The sequence below is a fragment of the Ciconia boyciana genome, chromosome 7 (genome assembly GCF_034638445.1).
Source record: "Ciconia boyciana chromosome 7, ASM3463844v1, whole genome shotgun sequence".
Classification (NCBI taxonomy): domain Eukaryota; kingdom Metazoa; phylum Chordata; class Aves; order Ciconiiformes; family Ciconiidae; genus Ciconia; species Ciconia boyciana.
Genome location: NC_132940.1, coordinates 29,628,031 through 29,648,641, shown reverse-complemented (window position 1 = coordinate 29,648,641; position 20,611 = coordinate 29,628,031). Strand labels below are relative to the sequence as shown.

General features: G+C 45.1%; 1 protein-coding gene across 6 annotated transcripts in view; it reads left to right on the top strand.

The window, feature by feature from the left end:
* NTMT2 (N-terminal Xaa-Pro-Lys N-methyltransferase 2) overlaps positions 1-20,349 on the top strand; it is a 70,475-nt gene extending 50,126 nt beyond the window's left edge. For 2 of the 6 annotated variants that reach the window (XR_012043552.1, XR_012043551.1), the window contains exons 10-11: positions 12,581-12,765; positions 16,292-17,274. The gene's annotated coding sequence lies outside the window, so the exon portion shown is untranslated. Of the gene's footprint in view, positions 1-2,837; positions 3,022-12,580; positions 12,766-16,291; positions 17,275-19,639 lie in introns of those variants that run through there. The other 4 variants (XR_012043553.1, XR_012043554.1, XR_012043555.1 and 1 more) reach the window with 4 other exon arrangements.
* The last annotated feature ends 262 nt before the right edge of the window (positions 20,350-20,611 follow it).

Here is a 20,611-nt window from a genome sequence, read left to right as displayed (position 1 = left end):
CACACAAATTGAATAGAAATAATTCCTCCTAGGGGGCTAGTCCCAACAATGGACACAGTTCTGTCTTGGGCTAGAAAAATGTGGAGGCTCACTCTGTTCTCTGATACTCGTTTCTCTCTCACAGAGAAGGAAGATGATTAAAGTGCTAGTTTGGGACACAGGAAACCTGAGTTGAAACTGCTGACTCTGCGGCAACCTCCTTTGTCTGGTTTTGTGCAAGTTGCTTTGTTTATGCCTTAGTGGCTGCATTTGTAATACATAAATAATACAATTCCCTTCCTTTCTCCTCAGGGCAACAATGGTCTTTCATTAGCTGTATCTTACAAAACAGCTTAACCTGCTCTCAGTCTCCACAAAGTGCTTCAGTACTCCCTGTGTTAACATATATTAGTCTCCAGCTCAGTTCAAACTTGCGTTGCAAAGCCTTTGGGCTCTGGGAGCATCAGGCCAGGACTTAACACCAGAATCCCATTCCTCCATATCCTCTAAAGTGGGGACAGATCTCAAATCTTAAGCAGGAACCATCTCCTGAGGATATTTTACTCATGTAAAAATCATTCCTGCATGTGAAATGTATGCAAACAAACTCTTTCACCAACTTCCGTGTCCTGCCACTATGTTCCTCCCAACCTATAAATGACCAATAATCCCAGTTTTGCTGTCAGCAGTTTTCCAGAACTCAGCTATTCCCTTTCAGACCTTGTACTTCCATGGACTGGCAACTGTTTTCTGCTTATCTGTCCATTCAGGATAGAACCTAAAAGAGCAGAGGTTATCCTCTTCTTAACCTCTCGCAGAAGGTCCTTCTTGACAAACAACAGTCTATCACTTACTCTTGTTACACTGTCGAGTTACGTTTTCTGAGGGAGACCAGGGAAACAGAGAATTTGCTGCCCACATAAAATCCTGAAGTGGCTGCTGGAAAAGCAGCAGACTCTTGGATACCTGTTTGTAATATCTGAGAACACTGTGTAGAATAAGTCCAAGATAAAACGGCAGGAAAGAAGGAGTTTTATACAAAACGAGTTAAAAAATCATGCTAACTGCTGGAAGTGGTGAGGAAAGCCAACTATCACAAGTGTGGAGACTTTTTCCCTCCTTTTCAGTAAGGAGAACATGGATTGCTTGGGCTCACTGGAGCACTGTGTGCAGCTATCAGGTACCAGATCATTGCTGACACTAGCAAAATCATGTGCGTTTATTCTGCAAATGCTAGACTGTGGGAGCTGCACATTTAGCATTCTTCATAACTGGAAAGAGACTCTAACACTGGCTGGCCTGTCCTTAACAGACACAGCCACTCTGTTTAAGCAGCCTTGTTTCTTAGGGAGTTTAATGCAAATAGTTATGATGATTCATATTAACATCACAGTGTAAATACCCTTACCTCCCTGGAGAAAGGAGAAGGAAAAGAAAATCTACCTGTGACAAACCTTAGTTACATGACTGGGAGGTGACCTGATGTGGTTATGGAGAAAATGGTATGAGAATCCAGAGGGGATTAATTTTGCTTTGCTTTGCTCTTCTGCAATTAGTCAACTCTGAAACAGGTAGGGCCAAGAGCTGTTCACTGTCCTAGAAGGAAGAAAATAAAATGTGCAGGTGTTGGGTGTTGTGAGTGAGGTTTTCAAAAGCATTAATGTGAGTTAGGAGCACAACTTCCAAGTGGTGTGAATCAGGTACACCTAATTGTCTAAATCTGGGATTCATTCAGCTGTCTAATAGTCTTAAGTGCCCAGTTCAAAGCTAGTTTTCAGAGATCTCTCAGAACTCAGGGTAGCAAGACAGGCAATTCATGAGGCTGATACATCCTGCCCATCGCAGGCACTATGCTAGAAGGCTAGTTGCTTCTATCACCAATCACAGGAGTGGTCCCTTACCTGGTTCTGTCAAAGTGATCCAAAACAGCAGACTTGGTATTTAAAGTGACTAAGTATGACTGTGGCTTACAGGAGAAAGACCTCTAGGATGGGACGGCTACAAAAAGGTGTAGGTAGGCAGTAGCGTCCTTCTTCTGCCTTCACATGCAGGCACTATTTTTCAGTCTGGGAGGGAAAGCAGACAAAAGGTGATTAGAGCAATGCTCAGGAAGGACCTCTGACCTTCTCATCACAGCTTCCTTTTATCTCAGGAGGATTTTTCTATCTGTCAGAGCTATAAGCTGAGCTCCTCCTCTTTTTGCTTCTCACCACGTTACCAGTAAGGAAGAATCTGCAACCAGCATTTTGATGAAGAAACGCCAGGAAGGAGGGAACCCAATGTGCTTTTTCTGCAGCAGTGTGTGCTAATAGCAGGAAGGAGAAAAAACTCATTTATGTCAATGAAGCAAACAGATGTGACCCTTAGTTGGTGCTACCCTTGCTGACATTAGGTACTTGCTGACTCCTTGAATAGCCCCATTCAAATCAATGTAACTGCTCTTGGAGCGAGGTTCTGCTCAGTGTTAATGAAGATGTCGGAATCTGGCCCACAGGGAATAAATGTGTTGAGCAAGAAGGGGCTCTTTTATAACCTCTTTCCTAGAACATGTTTGGAGGCCTACATTTGCAGCTGGTTCCTATCTCAAAGCGAGGCCAAACCAAGCCCCCCTCACCAGAAGATGCAAGCATGCCCAGACTTTTGGAAGTTCAGCTCCAGATCCAAACATTAGGCCTGATCCAAAGTCGATAGAGTCCCACTGACCTAAAGAGACATTTGGCCCGAGCCTCCGTGACTTGGGCCCATCTTAACACAAAACAATAACACCGTACACCAATACTACTGGGGTGTCTGGGCCCATGTCTGTAAGAATATGATCACTTTTCTTTTTTTTTCTCTTGCTTTTAAATTTTTTTTAGGGAAGGGATTGGTCTCAAGGAGGCATAAACTCCCTTCTTTTCCATCCCTGATTGAGTATCAAACTCCTCCGCTGAGATTTCTCCATGGAGACATTGGGTTTTCCTGGCAGGCAGGGTTGCAAACTACTCAGCGGAATGTCTACAGCTCTGCAGCTCCGGAGGAGCCAGGAGGCTGGGCATCCCAGCCAAGGGAAATACTGCTGTCGTCCCAAGAACACTTTCATGGAGACTGAGGTGCATACTGGATTAGAGGCGGCTAAGCTGGGTTCTTGGGTTTTTTTGATGGTTTCCTTTTTCGCCTCGAAAATCTAAAGCATGGGGAAGAGAAATCCACAGACGAGAAATCTGGGGATCCTTGTGGATGTTGCAAAATGTGGTTTGTTAATGGATCTTTTTACTTCTGGTACTTCTGGCTTGTTTGACACATACGCACACATACACACATACAGAGAATAACTTGGCAAGCTCATGTTTTCGTGGCACAGCACCAGGAAATGGGAGTTCCCCTCCCAACAGAGAAGATCAGGGCAATGAGGCAAAGGTGGGGAATCAGACCCAGCCTGAGTCTCAGTGGAGCGCTGGCCCGGACAACTCTTACACAAATAATCTCCAGGAGCTCTGAACCCTTGCTGCATTGTGGACACAGACAGTGCTGTAGAAAAAACAGACTGAAATTGCTTCTCTTTCATGGCATCTGTAGTGTAAAAATGATTTTCGTCCAAGACATTTGTGGTCGGAAAATCCTGACACCTCATAAATTATCTTAGAGGCGCAACAAAGCTTCAGAAAGATGAAACTCAATGCTGAGGTCAGCAGGAATTTTTTTGCATCTTCTGCACTGGAGGAGCGTTTTCAGTCTCAGAAAAACCACCACAAAAAGAGGCAGCAAGAAGAGAGAATATTTCTTGGCATGAGACCCTCAGTGCTCAGGGGTGTAAGGCGTCTTCTATTATTTATTTTTGGCCACCTCTGTGTTCACACATCATCAGAACATGATCCAAGCGACCAGGGGCAGCCTGATAGCGAGGTGGCTGCTGCAGTTAGGTGACACTTCCAGGTCCACCCAAACACTCGGGCTAATTACCCTTGCATAGTGCTGGAGGCTACATGGGTTGAGCACCTTCCAGGATTGGTCTGACAACACTTTATAGGTGAGGTGGGTGCAGGATAGCGGTGAAGTACTGCAAAACCACAGTAGGCTTCAGTGTGAGTTTGCAGAGAGTGTGGAACAGTGTTGCGAGGAATGGTTTCTGGTCTCTATCGGCTCATACACACAAGCGGTCAGTTGGCATTTTTTAAAGCTGTTTTCCTATTCCTCTTGACTACAAATGCAAACCCACTGCTGGAGCTCTGGCTGCCCTGCTGCGTGAGGCTAAGCAGGTTGCTTAATCCCTCACACCTTCCCGTAACTATAGCTAGTCTGAACAAGGACAACTGCCTGGCAGTTTCCCTTGCTCTCTTCTTGGATATCCCTTCTTCGCTATATAGAGGAGAGTTTCCTTCTTCCGGACAAGAACAAGGTGGAGAAAGAGGACCCTGAGGGTGATGTCACACACAAGCCCTTTTTAACACAAGAACCTCTGCAGGTTCTTAATTACCACGTGTGGGTATTGGGGTGGCAACCAACTGTCCTCTGCAGCACAGTAAACCCTGTGTTGGTCAAAACAGAGGGAAATTGAGATAGTGCTTGAAAGGAGAACAGACACCTGGTGTCCAGGATGACCTGTGGTTCCCCTGTTGTGGTATATGGCAGGAAGGACCTAGCCAAAGCCACTTAGTTCAGGAAAGAAGGGCTTTTTTGCAGCCTGAAAAGTGGAAGAGATGTTTCTAAGAAGGCAGAGACTCTTGTCTCTGTCAGGAAGAAGTCATCTGTCCTGTAGCAGGCCCTGTTGCTGCTCCTACCAGCCTGCTGCCGTACGTAACTGCTGCCATCCTGATCCATGCCTGGCCTTGCCCTGCAGTGCTCATGGCAGGAGGTCTGGTGTGCTGCACGGTGCTGGAGTTGTGCCTGCAGCCTGGTGAGGGCTGCTTGGGAAAGGCAATGCCCAGGATGTGACAGCCAGCCCTCCTGCAGAGTCCCAGCACAAGGGGGATGCTGCCAATGTAAAGCCAGTTTTGCAGGCGGGGACAATCCCCCCCTGGGACAGACAGTGGGTTTTAGGGTCGTTACTTATCTGCTTTACTGAGTGATCATCAAAATGGCTCCATTTTAATCTGTAGCATTGCCTGTTGCTTTTATGTGTCTTATTTTGGAGAGTGAAGTTACAGGGTAAGATAGATACAAACTGCTTTCCATTTCTGTGGGTGGACAAAACTTTCAGATTTAAAACTCTTCTCCATATGTTCAGCCCTCTGAATCCCTAGCAGGATCTGACCTCCCTGCCCACTTAGTAAATCAATGGTTTCTAAGGCATGTAGAACTGATTTTATGGCAGCAAGATGCATTTCACTGGATTTATGTTATTAAACTGGAGGAGGGGAAGCCTCCTTTTATTTGGGGCAGTCCTTGAGTTTTACAGGCTTGTTTGAGTAAGTAATTATTTTGGTAATGCTGGGGCCTCCTTTATTGAATCGTAAATGCATCCTGAACAGCTCTCGGAATAACAAGCAGACCTTTCCCTGAAAGGCTATGGATTGCCCTGATTAGCAAATCTGAACATTAGTAGTTTACTCTCCGATTAGCTTTGCTGCTGAGGGCTGCCTTGGTTCACTTCTCTGGGGCTACTCACATGATTAAGCGTGTATGTAAATGATTGCAGGATCAGTGCCACAAAAGAAAAAAAACCAACCCAAAAGCCGTTTCTTTGGAAACATCCTCTCTGACCGTGTTAGGAAAAAGGATCAGATAATTGGGATCTTTATGATGCTTATTATAAAAAATGTTCTGGAACTAGTTCAAGCACCAATCAGAAACCACATTGTTCCACTAAATCACTTTCAGATGCCATTTCAGATACAGAATACAATTACTCCTAGTTTAAAAATATAAATGTTCCCTTCATAAAACACACACACACACACACACAACTATTTTAATCTCTTTTATTTTTATCTGTCTTGGCTGGAGTTCAGGCCTTCCACAGATGATCTATCAACAGATTTTGTACCATTTCTTTCTGCCAGGCATTGTGCAGAGCCCACCATACAGTGCAGAAGAGCTCTGCAACATGGACATTAGGACTTTACATACAAAAGAGCTCTTGCACAAGCCGGGGGGCTGGAGGCCCAGGCTTGGATGTGTATGTGCTTAAGAAATCAACTCAAAGCAAAACCTGGAACAAAGATTCTGCCCAAATGTTGCATTAAAAACCCACACGAGATGCCTGGAGGGGTTCCTGGCCTGTCATTTTTTGTTATTGGATGGCTATGGGTTTTGTGAAGCAAACTCCCCTTTTCCTACGTGGTGGCTGCCGCCCACGTGCTCTTCTTGTTATTAGGAGAGCGTGGAGGCCATCTGTGATGAGCTCAAACTGCGAGTCTGGCCCTGTTCATAATTGGGAGACCCACCCACCGTCCGTGCTGTTTATGTGGGAGCACATGCTGAGGTGCAGGCAAATGGGGAGGTATGAAAAAGCTGGAGGGGGAAAAAGCTGTTACACTGTGGGCTGGATGGGCCGGGCACCCTATGCTCACCTGGGGTTAGCACAGCGTGAGCCCACTGCCCTGACACAGCCCCTGGTTAAGACATTTAGTGTTGGCAGACACATGCAGTCTCCTTCCTTCTGAGTCAACACACAGACAGGCACCTCCGGAGGGTTTCTCAGCTTCTCTGTAAGGTGTGACTCATTTCCTAGGAGGGAGCATCTCTGCAGAGAGGTATGGAGGGAGCCAGAAAAACTCGATAGCTAACCCCAGGGCTTTGGTAGGCAGTAAGCTGGTTGGAAAGGGTCCCAGTCTGCCCAGCAGCAGCCTCCTGAGCTTTGTGCTTTCATGGTGTAGCTGCTGGGCTGTGCAGAGGACTTCACCACCTCGCCAGAGCACCATGCTGCCTCCAGGTTGTGACTGTCTGGGACATTTCTAATGGAAAGCTTTCCTTGTCAGGAAATCAGCCTTCGTCATTGCTGAAATCCTTCTCAAGAGTGGTCCTGTTTTGGTGAGCCCAGCCTCAGCCACGAGTCTGCGGGAGCGCAGCCTGCTCTCCTGCCAGCCTGCTGCGTTGTTTTCCAGGGCTTGGGCCCCCTGTGCTGCGTTCAATCCTGCTGTGGGACGGGAAGCCCACAGACACCCAGAGTGTTGCCCCAGAATCCAGACAAACCCCCCAGAGATGCCAGACCCCCAACAACCTGGCAAGAAGCCCTGGGAACCTGGGATCAAAACAGGGATAACAAGGCCTAGCTTTCTACCCCAAGGCTAGGGATGCTTGAGGATGCTGCCATCTTTCAGACACTCCACAGGCCGTCCTTTTTTTTGGTTTTTCTGGGGCGAGCAGAGGGATTTCTCAGCATAAGGGCAACATGAGAATCCTGAGGGCTGCATTTTGGAAAAATTTATATGGAAACATTTTCATACTTTCCAAAACAAAAGATGCTAAGGGCTTTGTTACTAAGGGAAAATTCCTCCGCTAGTTTTGCAAAGGCTGAGATTTCTGAGTTTCCTTAGCGCCACTCATGGCTTCTTTAGGCGGGCTTTAGTCCCGACATTGAGAGGAATGGCCTTTGAACACAGTGGTAGCTTAAATACAATGTGTGAAATCCTGGCCCCCAGGAAAGCAGTGGACTCCCAATGACTTGCACCAGCAAGTGAGATCAGGAACTCAGGCATGGTGCATTAACTGACATTGCTTGGGCCTCATGGTGGAGTAAGGGATCTGCTCTGAGCCAAACTCTTGGCTGGGATGACCAAAGACCACTTTGCTCCTGTGTCTGTGATGGCTGGGAAGCAAAGTTTGAATGGAGAACAAAGCCATTTCTGAAGAATGGATGTTTAGGCTGATGTACGAGTTGAAGAAGCATTTTATAGCAGTCTGAAATAAATCCGAGAGGGGATTTTCAGAAGCACAGGCTGTTCTTCCTACCGCCAGTGACTGATTTTGCAGTGGGAGCAGAGTCAGGCTGATGCAAGCTGACTGTGGAAATTTGACCCTCAGTGCTCAGGATTTTTAGTGTTTCTGGCCAGAAGACTGGAGCTCTTGCTGAGATGTGATTACTTCTGTGATGTTTCGTTGTTACAATAGAGTCATAGAGCCTCATTCAAAGGGCAGGACCCCCCTGTACATTGCTGCATCCCTAAAGAACATCCCAGAGATTTTCAATCCAACTAGGCAATACCCTACCCAAGTCAAGAACAGCTCACAATCCCCTTCAATGAGTATTTTTTAATTATTACATATTAGTGTCATTAATCACTTTGTTTTTCCGCAAGATGGTTGTGGCCTTCGCTGCAATATGCTGATTTCTATTTAAAAGAGAGGTTGCTGACAAATGTTTCACAACCCTTGTGTTACGATGTGCTTCTTACCTCAGGGACGCAAGTTTGCTCTGCAAACAGGAAACATTTTTCACTGATGTGATGGGGAAATGTTACAGATCCTGATGTTGCTAACTAGAGATGCATTATCAGGTTTGGGGCTATTCATGAGGCACTAGTCATTGGTAGTGTGTGATTATTCAAACCTCTCAGGTTTTCTATTTTTCAAGATTATATTCCTAGCCCTTCTGATTGCAGAAAAATTTCTAGCACAATGAGACAACTGCACCTGAAAGCCTAACAAAACCTAGAAAAGCAGTAAAAACATGTCACATTTCTTGTTCTTTTCTCTCTTTTTCTTTCTTCTCTTCCTTTTTGTGCCTGCCTCCTGATTCAATACTGAGGTTTGGCAGCATAGAAGACTGCAGTGGGAGGAGAGCCAAGATTGTTTGTGCAGACGGGTTTAAGCTGCGGTATCAAAGATGCAGCTCCAGCCTCGGATCCAAACATCACCAGAATTCAGTTTCCATTCACTCTGATGGTTGGGCTTGAGCTCTTCTGCACAACAAAGCAAGCTTAATTCACCTATGTGAGGTGTGGAAAACCAAGTGTCAGTAGTTATTAGCAGCAGTGGGACAAGTGCCGTGTTTCTAGGTATGTGCCTCTTCTGGGGCTCACTCCTCATTCCATGGTAACATTGAAAATGCCAGAGGAAGCAGAAGCAGCAGGAGCAGAGGTAATGGGCTCAGAATGGTGCCAGAATGCCACGGGTGAGTTTCCTTGCAAGCTGCCCATGGAGAGGGCCCGTCAGCATGCACCAACAGAGCCATATTTCATTTGCACATAAGAACCTGGGATTGTCCTGGGAGGCTGCGTAAGAAATGAGGCTCCATGGTCGGTGCGAAACCAATAACAAATACTGCGTTCCCTCCTACCAAGAGATCAGAGCGCAGGGGGGCGTCTGCAGCGGAGGAAAGCTGGGACAAGCGCAGAACAGCAAGGATGTTTGTTAGTTCTTCATTGTATCTCTTACCAAGCGTAACTAACCTCACCACCATCAATAGGGATTGTGACCATGGAATGAACCCAGCTCCAGGACCTACTGGACATTTTTCATTAGAAGATTTTTAAACAAGGCATGTTATTTTTTGTGCAAACATTAAAAAGTACCTGTTTTGAGTGTTTTTTCTGAGAAAAGCAAAGCAAAGAAAACCCAGTCTTTCCCAAAAAGAAACTTTTATAATGCAAGAAAGTTCTGTTTCCATAGTTTTTGAGTGTTCTGAAATTTCATATTTTCCAATATGAAATGTATTTGGTTATATTTTTTATGTTTCAGAAAATCAGTGTCAAAGTGAAAATATCTATCAATGTAGTTTGACTATGAGAAGTTTATTTTCAAAATGATACATTATCACCAATATAAAATGTTTCTATCCACTCTGGAAGAGCACAGGAATTCAAAATCATGGAAAAAACTCATGAGATGGAGGACCAGAAAGAAGAGAAAGGCAGGCGGCAATGAAGAGAAAGAGGAGAAGGCTTTAGGAAGGAAACGGAGGGTATTCAGTGAAGAACCATCAAGGTTAAAAATTGAGAAAAGCAGGATGAAGCTGCTTGCAGGATAGAGTCCCTGGTGTGGAGAAGTCCTGCATACGAGGACAACACTGGATAGTCCACAGGCCTTGACCCAAGTTCAAGAGGTTGTACAAGAATGGTGATGGCAAGGAGGATGGGGATGTGCTGAACACTGTATTGCTTTCTTTGGATCTATCTATAAGTTTTATGCAACCTACCATAAAAAGTAACAGTGCTAAAAAATTTTGCAAAGCCTGCAAGTCATGGGCTTTGACAGTCATGTGTCACTGAAGGGATGATCCATAACTTAGAGCTCGTACAAGGCTGCAGGGGTGGGGATATGTGTGCTTTGATACACAACAGCAAGACACACAGGCCTGGAGGTCTGGTTTCCGTGGAGTGGTATCAGAGCTCCTGGGTTCAGGATGTGCAGGGAGGGCCCCCGAAAGAGGCAGCGCTGTAGGCTCAGGAAACCTAAGGAGCACTGTTCCTGTGCACTGCTGGGAGCCTGGAGATCATCCAGAACAGGGACAGAGACTAGCTTGCAGCGCAACGACTTCTTGATGGCCAAATACCCGAGCGGGGCTGACAAAGGAGGACGATGAAGATGACGTGCTTTACTCCCAGCACCTCTCTGTCACTGGCAGGCAAACCTGTCCCCAAGGGCAAATTCTGCACAGCCAGCTGCAGCCATCCCCCTCTGCAAAACATGCACACAGTGTGGGGTTTCAGAGGCTTGCAGGGGCCTTGAAAACCACCTCTTGGGTGTGCTCCAATCTTGAGTAAACACTTCAAGGACACCACCGAGGTCCCCTGCCTCTCAGGCAGCACAAGCCAAAGTGATAAAAATTGAAATAAAAACCCCAAAACAAAGACAGAGGAAAGAGGGAGAAAATGCTGTGAGGCCCAAAGGGCTAAGGATGTGGGTACTGCTGGGCTTAATTGTCTTCTTCCTTGCTCTGCAAGGAGGAATGTTGCTGGGACAGTGTTGCTGTCATTTGGATTGTTACTGGTTGGGGTTTTTTAAAATATTTTTTCTTCCCCCAAAGCAAACAGGCAAGTGACGTAAAGCAAATGGAATTGCGGTTCTGAAGCTGGGAAAGTCAGAGATGATCCCAGGCTGCAAAATCCAGATCTGGGTTTTGAACTCCCTGTGTAGCACAAAGCTGTGGAGGCCTTCAGCTGGGCTAGGTCTGCTGCATGGAAGAGGGGGCGAGCAGCCAACTTCAGAGTCAGGTTCAGTTTTGGATTCTGCAACAAACCTCCCTCACCGAAAGTTCAGGGTCGTTCCTGGAGGCTCGGGGGGGAAGAGCCGATTCCAGCCCTTCTCCTCTAACGGGTCTTGGACTTACTGTAACAATTCATCTGGCCCCCTAATGAGGAAAGCCATCTTCTTTGTGATGACAGTTAAATATGTGCTCAGGCTCATTCCTTAATCAAAGGTTTACATTATATTAGGTTTAAATTATTTCTGTACTGTGGGCGCACCCTGATTTTACAAACCTTGCAGGCTATTCTGGTTTGGAACACGTGGAGGAACTTCTAAAGAGTGTTGAATTAAAGTAGGTAGATGTCTTCTCACAACCTGCGACCTTGTTTCCATTATCAGCCTTGAATTCACACCATTGACTTGTTCTTCAGGGACGTGAGGGGCTGGAAACATCTGGAAATGACACATAAAACAAAAACCTTGAGCTCCAATCACTGCAAATCTCTGATTGCTCCTTGGTTTGAAAGCTGGAATTCTCCCCAAACTCATGGGCTGACTGGACAGTCCATCAGAGGTTGGAAAGGAAGCAGTTATGATTTGATCAATATTTCAAGTAAATCAGTGAGGTCGATTAAAAGTGAACTCTGAGAGCATGTTCGCATTGTGGGTTAGCCGCAAAAGAGATTGCTTCAAGCTCTTAAGCCAGGAGAAAGCATTACAAGTCAATCATGCCTCCTCATCCTCATGGCCTCTGCAGGCACAGAGTTGAAAGGCAGTTCAAGGAGGTGGAGCTGGTACGCACAAAGTAACCCCAGAGTCTGTGACTGACTCAGGTTGGTGAAGGGAGTAAAGGGAGTGCAGTTACTGGGTAGGAAATAGGGTCCACGAAGCATGCAGGGATTTCAGACACTGGGATTTTTTGCAACATTTATTGGAACAGACAGGCTAAGAGCGCTGAGGGATAAAGGATCCCAAATCAAACAGCCTAATTGGTCTCAAATGGAGTGACTAAGGAACTCTCTCCATTCCAAAATGGGTCAAATTGCATTTTAGAAGGAGATCTCTGAAATTTGAGTGGGAGGCCTGGATAGAAAAATGAATGGATGAACTCATAATTGACATGGATTCCATTATGGCTAATACCTATGTCAGAGCTGCCACTGAATATGTCCTGCAAATCCAGTCTGGAGGAATTCCCTTTAGAGATGTGACCCAGGTGAAGCAGACTATTTGCCATGAGCCTGTGAGGAACTGAGACTTTAATTGCAAACATATGGCCGGGTAACTTTCCAGCAAGTGAAAACCAGGGGATAGATAGAGACCTGCTCTGAAACAGATGATCCAGAAGGGCTTTCCCTATCTCCAATCCTCATAATGGGTTTCTGTGCTCTCATATCACTTTATGCTGAACAGAAAATTGTAAAGAAAGGAAACACGATGTCAAAATTTAATGTTGGCACAAAGAACCCAGTGATTTTAGCAAGAATAAGGGTGAAATTAAGTTTCCTGTGATTTTACTTAGACTTGGTTGCCTGTGTTTGTCTTGTAAAAGGCAGCGGTCTGATCTTCAGCTTGCTCCTGTCCTGGAGAAGACATAAGGTGGCTTGTGTCGTGAAGAGTTTTGCCTGGGGTCAATTCCAATCTGAGAAGATGGCCTGAAGGACAAGATCATCACCCACTTGTGATGGGGACCAGTGTGACTGCTTAAATTGCCCGTCCTGGTGTTCAGCAAGCAGGGTAAGTGCACTGCAGCAAGGAGGACCTGGGCACCAGCTCCTGGATCTGATTGCTTCCAGGGGCGATAGGGAACACCTCTCCCCCCACATCCAGCATCAGGATGAACAAGGTGTATGAGCACAGGCAGACCTACAAGGTAGCTGAGGCAAAGACCAAGGGTAAGGGCCCGAGTTTAAAGGCAGCTCCCACATGAAGTGGGGAAGGACCCTGTAGAGGCTTCTCACACTTATTTCACATTGTTTTTCGCAACAGTCTGATTCCAGCTTGCAGTTGCACTGTATCAGAGCTGGCCTGTAGCACAGGTGGCCAAACCCCAAGGAAAGGGGAGAGGCTGCAGAGCTTTTTGGTGCACTCGGGGCCCTGGGAATGCAGACTGGGGGTTTCATCTTGTCTGTTGTTATCTTTTCTGACTGTCCTGAAGGTTTTCCATGCTTTGTAGAATACCTTTAATTGTAAGAAGTCCGTGTGTGTTTGTGCTTTCCTCTGGGACCTGGAAGCATGTCCTTATGCATAATGAGGGGTGTAGAACTATTGTCCTGGGTGACTGGGAAAGAGCAAAGGGGAATGTGGGGCTGATATTGATCACAAGAACAGAAGGGATGAGCTCAAGGGAGTTTGCTTTTCTGAAAGTGTTTTTGTTTGTCAGGTGACCTTGACAGGACAAGAACTTGACAAGAGCTACCTTGTGGTAGCTAGACAGGAATGTAGCTGGGTCAGTTGAGTTCTGTTAGGTTACACAGCATCTTCTGGGTCCTGGCCTGGGAGAGGCAGCTCCTTGGTGTTGCAGATGGTCAGTCCACGGGGAACTTGGGCCTTTTCAGCGCTGGAGTTGTTTGACTCCTGAGTGTTGGAGGCTCAAGTTCTAGAGCGAATTGAGCAAGGCCTGTACTTGCTGTGGAGAAGGAATTTCTCCTTCCTTGAGCAGGCATCCAGGTAAGGCAAGCAGCACATCGAATGTCAGCTGGGAGGTTGGCTTTCGGAAGAGAACCAAAGATGATTTTGAACAAATATGACAACCTGCAAGTGCTGTTTTTGTGTCCGTAACTACACTCGTCCATGTGACCTAAATATTAAGGTTTGAAGAGGCAAAGATTTTAAGTAACTTACAGCCTAATTGCTGCTTTGTGATGATGTTTAGCAGTCCACGCAGGCCAAAGCACCAATTTTGGTCAGGATAATTTTTTTAAGAGCAGTGTCTGGGACGTCTGTGGCAAAGGCTCTGGTTATGCCGAGTAGTCCTGAAAATGGAACCAAGAAAAGTTGGGTCTGCAAAAACTGAGGCATTTAACATTAAATATTCCCTAAACCGGTGACCACATGTCTGAAAAGAAAGATCTATGCAAAATGGGAAGGGAAGTTTCCTAACAGCACTCTGTAATAAAATAACAACAGTGACGTATGCACGCATGTACACACACACTCATTCCAGATAGGATCAAATATTCAGCACTCCAAAGATGAAACACTTTCCTATTTATTTTTCTCCTTCTGACTATGAAATATAATTTTTCTTGGACTGACAGTTCCAGGCAGAAATGCTGTAGAGAATTCTTTCAGCCAGTGCTGGGGGTGAGCTCTCTCCTTTGCCTGTACCAATGCATGTGTAGAATCATAGAATCATTTAGGTTGGAAAAGACCCTTAAGATTTTCAAGTCCAACCATTAACCTAGCACTGCCAAGTCCACCACTAAACCATGTCCCTAAGCACCACATCGACACATCTTTTAAATACCTCCAGGGATGGTGACTCAACCACTTCCCTGGGCAGCCTGTTCCAATGCTTGACAATCCTTTCAGTAAAGAAATTTTTCCTAATATCCAATCTAAATCTCCCCAGTGCAACTTGAGGCCATTTCCTCTCGTCCTATCACTTGTTACCTGGGAGAAGAGACCGACCCCCACCTCGCTACAACCTCCTTTCAGGTGGCTGTAGAGAGCGATAAGGTGTCCCCTGAGCCTCCTTTTCTCCAGGCCAAACAACCCCAGTTCCCTCAGCCGCTCCTCATCAGACTTGTGCTCTAGACCCTTCACCAGCTTCGTTGCTCTTCTTTGGACACACTCCAGCACCTCAATCTCTTTCTTGTAGTGAGGGGCCCAAAACTGAACACAGTATTCAAGGTGCGGCCTCAAAAGGCCTGTACCCCAGGCCTTTCCTGCCCATAATTCTTCTTGCATATCCCAGTCCTTCTGCCCCTCAAGTCCTGCTCTCTTTGCTCTCTGCATCCCTTTCCAGGACACTGCAATACTTCTCCACTTAGATGTTCTGTTGTCAGTTATTTTAGTAGATAATATAGAAGTAGGGATTGGAGTGGAGCCATCAGAGCAATAGTGGGATCTGTTGGAAGGGAGGAAATGCAGAAAGGAGAGAGAAAAGGAGGTAACAAGATAGAAGTGGAAGGGAGGAGAAGTGAAAAGGGGAAGGTGGAGAAGGAAGAGAACAAAAGGATAGAAAAAGCCAGGGTCCCAAAGAATGACAAATTACTCCTCTGAGCCATGTTACATACTGCATAATTTATAATAAATTGAAATATTGTTAATCTATAAAGGCTGTATTGTTCTCTTTTTCTCTTGGCCAACTTCTGCTGACGTAAGCAGGAACTCTGCTCTGGGCTGAAGAAGTCGAGAGCCTAGCAAGCAAGCCTGGCACCCAGACTGGACTGGAAGTGGGATTTGGCCTCTGCTACAGAAAGACTTTGAGGACTCAGACTTAGAGGAACCTAGGGAATGTGAGGCTGTTGGGCAAGCTTCAGATAGAAGCTTTTAGTCAGTGTTTCTTCTACAAAAGCTAATAAAAATACATCTTTAAATCTCCTCCAGGAAGGTGTCAGAACTCTCCTGCAGAGTTAACATGCCCAACACAGAGACCAACTTAGTCATTATAGGATAAGGCATAAGGGTTTAAGTTCTGCTAGGAGTTCATATATCCTGCAAGCTTACTAAAGGAGGTGCTGCTTCTCCATGATGTGTATAAATGTATGTGTGTGGGTATACATATATATGTGTATGTGTGTGTATCACTGTGTATAAGTTTATGCAGCGATATGTTTTCTCCCAATAATTCAGTAAGTCTGCCTTCGGCTTTGCTGACTCCAGGATCCTGGCCAGCTGGAGCAGGAGAGGCTGCCAAGTCCGTCAGGTTGATGGAGCCAGCAGGCTGCTCCACCTGACTGACTGTCTGGAAGCATTCTTTTGCTCTTTTGGGAGGTTCCCAGCACATCTCCATTTCCTCTGAAAGAAGGTTCACCCATGACTGCCAGCATCTATGTCAGGTCTTCTTTCCATGGGTGCTGCGGCTGCAAAACCCAGAGACCCATGGCCCTTCTTAGCACTGTTTTAGCCATCTCCCAGCTGCACAAGCCCTGAAAATTTCCAAAATGTAGCTAATGAAGCAGATGAAAAGACACAGGCTCTTGGCTAGTGCTGTAGCTGCTTTATAGGGATAGAGCGGATGATCTTCTCAAGACTCCTTTATATCTCACAACCTGGTGAAGACAGTAACAAACCATATTTTTCTGCTCTTTTAAAGGAGAAGAACTTCTTTGTCAACAACTGAGAAGATCCTGAAGAATCCCAAGGTGTGTCAGGAGGTAACAAGGGGACAGCTGAAATTTATGTTATTGTTAAGTTTCTATGCTAATCTCAAGAATGACCATGCTGAGAAAGTAAATCCTTTGCAAATGCTCACGAATCTCTGGTATTCAGGTGCCCTGCAGGAGAGATGCAGAGACACAGAAAAGATTTTCACCACTTGATCTCAGCATGTGGCTCTCATCCGGTGCTGTGTTCTGCCTGCTCCTTGCCTGGGACAGTGTTCAGAACAAGTGGGATTTTCAAAAGTGATCCATATAGGGGAGAGCAAGAATATTCCTGTTTTCCCCCCTGCCCAGGCTAAACAGATTGCTCCAACTGCACCTCCCCTTCTGGGTCCTCCTCCCAAGTACAGGTGAAGGATGGTTCTTCACAGGACTTGGAAGCAGAGGCTTGCACATCACTTGCATTAACAGTTGTTACCCATCTGTAGTCATGTCCTAGTGTTGTACTGCCTAATGGATAGTGTTGTCCCTTCCTGTGTTTCAGCCTCGTTTTACACCTGAAAGTGCTATCCTAAGTGCGTACACAGCAGTGAGGTGGAGCCCCAAAATGGGAGAGAGGGACAGCAGAAAGGAGAGGTGGAAAAAAGCACCAGCAACAAGCCCAGGAAATTCAATGAATGCATAAGCAGTACCATTAGTGAGTCCTTGTGAAATGCGTAGTATGTAGTAGAGGGCAGCCTTACTGGTTCTGGCTGACTCGAACAGTAGGTCTCTTTTACCTGTCATTAACGTGAGATGTTCACCCTGGCGAGGAAATCTGTCACTTTTTGTTCAGCTCATTGTAGCTTGTCATGCATAGAAAAGACACACAACTCCATGCTCTTTCTCTTCCTTAACGCAGAGGTTCCCAAACAATGGCAAAGATCCCTGTCAACCTTCTTTATGTCTTTTGGAGCACTTACACTTTTATTGTTCAACTTTGAATAGGGAGTTTTTAAGAATAGTTGGTTCTCCAGACCAACTACAAACTTTTATAACCTCGCCAACCATCTATACATCAAGGGTGGGAAGTGCGGTTTTGGCCAAAAAGGTGCCAATTTTTATTATTTTCTCTTTGATTTTTTAAATATAACAAGAATTCTGGTGAAGAAAAACTGCATGTAAAAAGGAGCTGAGGATTAATGAAGAAGCAAACGGGAGGTCTTTTTTTGCTTACGTGGAAAGGGAGAAAAAATAAAACAGCTGCTTGTGGAAACATGGAAGGTCTCCAATATAATGAATAATAAGAATAATTTCAAATATATTTTCTGAGATCTGAACAGTATTTATATGCAAATACTATCTCAGAAAGTAGTGGAAAAAATCAGTTTTCCTAACATTGGCTGGGAAACAGAATTTGCAGTTCTGGAAGACTTGCAATTTCCATATGAACCAGATGAGATGAAGTAGAAAGACTTAACAGAGGTGATTAAAAAGTATTTTGTACTGAAAACAAACTTTCTAGCTGAATGACATAAATTACATTTAAGGGAGCAAATGGCTTTCTAGAAAGTTTAAAAAAACAAGCCAGTATCTGCCCTTTGGTAACTCCCTTAGAAAGCCTTAGAGAGCAGAGAGCTCAACTGCAGAGCACAACCTTAGAGGAACCATGGACACATCTTTGGGGTGGCACACTGAGTTGGTGTAAATCTAGTTTATGCTACCAGAATTTTGGGGTCCTGTTAATATTCAAATACATGCAAAAAAACCCCGTGCTTCATAAATCAAGAAAAGACCTTCACTATTTTCCCTTGTTCTGAACAGAGGTTGGAGGTGAGTGATGTGGGCAGAACACTTCATCCCTGCTGTCTGGTGTTTGGGAATTTTAATGAGGGAAAGAATTATGGATGATATCCTGCATTAAAGATTTGCCTAATTTTGTGTTTTGTTTTGGTTATTTTAGCAGTAATAATTTTGTGGTTTCTGTACTCACCTTCCCAAAGAAGGGAGCCATCACAAACAAGCAAGCTACTTCCTCTGCAGTGCTATTTCTGTTTTGTTTTATTAGTGAGCTAAAAAAAAAGCTTTGATCTACCCTCCAGCTTGATATGTAATGAGATATTTTCATCAAACTCTGCTTTTGATTGAACTCATTAGTCTCAGCAAGATTAATGCAGATATATGTTCTTATAGGTTTCTGGACAGTCAGATGGGATCTTGCAGTTAGACCTTGCTGGTGCGAGTTCAGTGGACACCACTGCAGGGACAGAGATCTTTCTCTAGAAAATTCATTGTAGGATTGGGGCATAAGAGCAGATGCATTTGGCCTGAAGCACAATTAATTAATGCATGGCTAAAGCTTGCTTATACGTGTTGGTCCTTCTCCCATTGAAGTTGATGGCAAAACTCCCATGGAGTTCAGCAAAGTGGGATGGAATCTATACAGAAATTATTTTTCCCAGAACAACTTTTCAATAACCAGTGGATTTGCAAACTCCTTACTCTGACACATTGAAATAATTTGGGACTTTCATTCCATTTTGCTTTAATTGGACTTACGCTACATCTGAGTCTTCCTAAGTTGGTTGCTGTGCCTAAAATATGTGCAGGCATGTTTGCACTCTCTGAGGGAACATGGAGGTTAAACTAGAAGGCGAGGTTATGTTAGCAAGGATATTTTCTTTTTATACTGCTTCCAAAGGCAACCCTGTTTTGGGCTCACCACTCTGCCTTGACCGCTCTGTGCCTCTCATACCAAATCATGCTGGGATTTGATGATAAAGCACATCCTCTTTCCAGGAGCCAAGCCAACCCCTACATCCTAACTCACTGGTGTTCTGGTACCTTAGGCACTTTGTGGTCAGAAGACAGACTGCAAATGCGGGTATTAGCCGTGGTGACGCTGGAATGTCCAAACCCTCTAGGAAGAGAAGAAATTTCTTACAGAGCTGCTGTTGCCCATTTGATTCGCAGTTCCTTTGTTTTTATGTTTCTCGGACTGTGCCAGCTGAGATAGCTCTTAGCTGGATACCAGCACTTGCAGGGCCTGATTTGGTTCATGTCTTCTATAAAAGTTTTCCATCTCTGACCAAAGTATTTCAGATCAGGGTAAAAATGTGAGTAAATCAGAGCTGGCATCTATCCCAGACATATCAATTCCCTTAATTCCCTTTTTCCTGTGGCTTTGGGACAATCAAAATAGGGAATGTTTCCATTGCTATACCTTTATGAAAGTACAATATGTGAATGCCATATCCTGAGTGCATCTAGTGTGTTTCCTTACCTTGGTCGTTACCAACTGCACAGCTTTCTCTGGCAATTATGTGAAACGGAGCACTGCAGTAGAGTAAATCTTTTGGCAGGGCTTGGTTCCAGGGAAGATCAAAACCCCCGATGTGACAGTTAATGAAACAAGGAGAAAGAAGATGGAAGCTATCAGTCCCAGCCAGCCAACACTAACAGAGTCCGAAGGCAACTGGAGGTGCCAAGGTGTCTGCTTGCAAAATTTGGAGAGAGCTGTGGGGGTCGTAGAGAGGGCTGCACTGAGGCCAGCTTTCCTGGCAGGAAAAGCCGCTTACAATAACAGAGGAGCAATGGAGACAACTCATCCTCTCCAAGAGGACACGTACTGTCTTTTTTAAGATACAGAACAAGCTGGCATTTTTCTGCATCCCTTGGGCAATGGTACTTTGCCATGGAGCTGACCTGGGTGGAGTACATGGAGCATGGCGTGGATCCAGGAGTATAAACTGAATGCACAATAATTGCAAGGACAGGACGGCATGAACTGAGCAGTGCAGAGCACCTGGTCCCCAGGGGAGACAACCAGTGCCCTTCCGTGGGCAACATAAAGGAGTTAAAGGCAAAACGTGGCAGTCTGCTGCAGCGTGAGCCATAAAGCAGAGCAGAGAGCAAGGGCCTCCTGTAACGAGCCTATTTATCTCTAAAGCAGTGTTTCTCAGACTGTGATCCATGGGCCTTTGGTGGTCTATAAAACATCCAGTGGTGGCTCATGAAACAATAGTAAACCCTCTCTCCTCCCCTCCAACAGCCACACAAGCAAGCACGCAAACAAAATGGGAGAAAATAAAAGCTACTATAGATCAACTTTCAAATTTTAGTCTTTTGTTTATTTGATTTCATATATGAAAAATATACAAGTTGGTCTTTGGATATTTTTTTTTTTTCCTGAAAAAAGGTTAATCCTTGGACTTGAGTTTAAGAAGTGTGGCTCTGAGGGTGCTATTTTTGGAGCCAATTACAACAGCATTGAAATGTTGAAAGATTCCTTTTGTTTGTTGAAAGATTAGGTTGAAGCCCTTCAGTCTATAAAA